Below are 3,465 nucleotides of genomic sequence, written 5' to 3' on the forward strand. Positions count from 1 at the left end.
AGTGGACATGTTTTCTCAGGGAAAAGTCGTTATACTACTTTAGAAGTTCAAGTCATCACCTACCCTTTGCTGTAGGGAAAGAAAGTCGGCTGAGGTCTTTTCAACCCTGCTGCTCAGTGAGGCTCCCCAGTTCTAGCTGCCTTTTCTGGCTCCTCTTACATCTGTCCCCATTTGACTGTTCCTCAGTCTGTGACTCTAACAAATCCACTACCACTTCCCATGCTTTCTGTCAATGCTATTATCCTACGATCTTCCTTAATTATGTGAATACAAAACATGACATGCTACAAAGCCAGGTCCGAGGTGTGCAGGGGGTGGCACAAAGCATTAGGTATAGTAAGAGCATGTGCACTGGCCCTGGGTCTGCCTGTCTGCTTTGTTGCAGGCGGAGAAATGTAGGAGTTTAGATTTTATCTCCGGAGCCTCTGCCTTGTCTGAATTCTGACCTCACCACTAATGAGCTACGTGACTTTAGGAGGTGAAGATCATCAGATTCATAATTAAGTAGGTTAATACTGGAAAACCACTGGAGGCTGGTCATAGTAGGAGCAATATAAATGCTTGTTACAAACTGCTTTGAAAGGATAATGTGCACTATGGGAAGGCCTGGGTTGGCACATAGTCACATTCATTACAATGTGACTTTGTAGCCATACACGCCATGGTCGAAGGCAGCCTCTTAACTAGAGGGCACCCTATAGGGATAAATACAATGTAATCTCCTAACATAAAATTGGCTAGAGTTTCTAAAGAGTAGCAACAGTTTATAAAAGACCCACAGGGGAAGAAGAGCAGTGGAAATTCTTGCGATTGATAGATCACAGCTGATTTTCTAAGTATCTTCCCCATCCGTGCTCATCATCGGTCTAGCCGGTCAGTGTGGCTGATGTTGCCAGTTAACTACTTCTTTCACAATTAAATGCTTCAGTGTTGGTGGACACATGATCAGCCAGTGAGTACATGTCCCAGTTTCCCATAGAGCTGAGCATGACTGGTGTGACTAAATTCTGGTGAGTGGGAAGAGATGTGGGCAGACATTAAGTGTGCCCTTTCCAGGCTGGGCTCTGCAAATGACCGGGCACTTGTACCTTTGAGCCTGCTCCCAGCAGGTGGTATGCAGTCTGGACCTTGTAGTCAGAGATGGAAGTCTTGAGTTAAGGATGGCAGGGTTGTATAAATACTCTGGAACCTTCTGGGTCTGAGGCATTTTGTGTGAGAGAAATAAACGTTGACAATTGTTTAAGCAACTTTATTTTGTTGTTATTTTTGTTATAGTAATTTAAGTTACAACTGCCATAGAAATGTTTGAGCTCCACTTTGGAAAAGAGAGATGAAAAATTACATTATGAACCTTGGCTGAGGCAATATATCTTAGTCGGTAAAGCCTTGGAAACATGAGGACCTGAGTTCAATCCCCAGAACCCATGTTTTAAAAAGTCATGTTTGGTCACACATGTGCTTAATCCCAGTACTGGGGAGGCAGAGATGGACAGATGGCTGGGCATAGAGTTTCAGGCCAGTGAAAGACCTCATCTTGAAAGTCTAAGCTGGGGAGTTGGCTCAGCACGTAAGAAGGCTTGCTCAAGCATAAGGACCTAAGTTCAAAACCCCAGCATCTAAATGTAAAAAGTAAGGCATGGATGCTCTTTCTGTATTACCAGCCTTGGGAGGCAGAGCCAGGAGGATTCTGGGAGCTTGCTGGTTAACCACCCTGGGAAAATGGTGAGTTTGGGGTCTGTGAACAACTGTGTTTAGAAAGGAATAAAGGGAAGAACAATGGGTAGGGTGGAATATCCTCCTCCAACTCCACATGCACAGGCATGGATATATGAACCCACACCCCAATATACACAACACACACATCGTACACAAAACAAAACAGTTGCCTCTTGCCTGCACATGCACACCTACATGTGCGTGCACATCCGCACACATATGTGCACACATATACACACATGCACATAAGGCTAAGTGACTTGTCTGAGATCATGAACTTTGTAAATAGCCATGGTCAGATCCCACACCAAGTGCTCCGGTGCTCATGGGGGTTGCTTAGCGAGGCTCCTTAACAGTGTGTTCTCAAAGCTCTGCTGGTCTGAGCGGATGGAAGTAAAGGACAGAGACATCTGGTCTCCCACTGATGGCCGTGCCAGCCATGACCAATGGTTTCCCTCAGTATCTGTGTTTTTATAACTGTTTATGTGTCCAAAGATAACCTCAGTCTTGTCGAACACTCGACCTCACCCAGTACTGGGGTTTGAATCCAGTATATAGATGCTAGGCAAGCCTCTCGAATGTGTTGACTTGCCAGTGAGCTTTTGTCTGGCTTGTCTGGTTTCAGCCCAGGGCCAAGCACGGGGACTCCACTTTTAAACACAGAGTTCAGTGTTCTGGCAAGCCTGATCAGATAGAACCCTGGTTACAGATGTTTGCTTGCTCCCCTAGGCCATGAGACACTACAATACCACTATAATGAAGTCAGGCTTTCAATCCCTGCCATGATGGGTGGATCACAGTCCCTATTCTTGGTGCTGTACTGGACACCTGATTATTCTTTATGATTGAACTGCCTGCTTCTTCCTGTTGCCTCTCATGCTCAGGCTAGGGCCTTCCTAGGTACTCCTCCAGCTGCTCTGCTCTCCTTTCTCGGAATCCACCCCGCTGTCACTGCCTTGTCCTGTGCCCACTTTTCTCTGTCAGCGCTCTATAGATAAACTAGCCGTCTGTACCTCAGACAAAAGCCCAGGGCATGGCGGCAGGCAGGATGTGTGAACTCTGTACAGTTATGGTGGTGACTGAACGTGACGTGAGAGCCAGATTTCTGTTCTGAAGAACCCAGCAAAATATACAGCTGTATTAGAATCAGGTTGTTCTGTTGAAGCAGGGTGTCAAGCAGCCGCCAGGCTGACCCAGAACTTTGAGCTCCAGCTCCTCCTACCTCTACCTCCTCAGCGATAGGACCTCCATCATGTGCCACACAGGGTTAGATTCTGAAGTATCTAATAAAATGTGTAGGTTATAAATAACTAGAGTACACCCACTCACCATTAAATCTTATTACCAAACCCCATTCTGAGAGTCAGTGAGTGTAAGATGGCTTAGTGTTACAGAGACCATCAGATAAAATGTCGCAGGAGTTTTATCATACATACAGGTGAAGCATGAGGAATAAAAACTTAGAGACAGATATTGGGGTTCAGCCTGAAGACCCAAAAAGCAAAGCAGCCAGCCACTGGCTCTTACCTCGACCCCAGTCTGAAAATGACGATCCTGCCTCCAGGAATCTCAGAATGAGACTGAGACTGTGTGTTGGGATTAAAGGCGTGCATCACTGGGATTAAAGGCATGCATCACTGGGATTAAAGGCAAGCACCGCCAGTTTCCATGGTAACCAGTGAGTGTGGCTACTGGAATTAAAGGTGTATGTCACCACTGCCTGGTCTGTAAGGCTAACCAGTGGGGGCT

The sequence above is a fragment of the Microtus ochrogaster genome (genome assembly GCF_000317375.1).
Source record: "Microtus ochrogaster isolate Prairie Vole_2 chromosome 14 unlocalized genomic scaffold, MicOch1.0 chr14_random_1, whole genome shotgun sequence".
NCBI lineage: Eukaryota > Metazoa > Chordata > Mammalia > Rodentia > Cricetidae > Microtus > Microtus ochrogaster.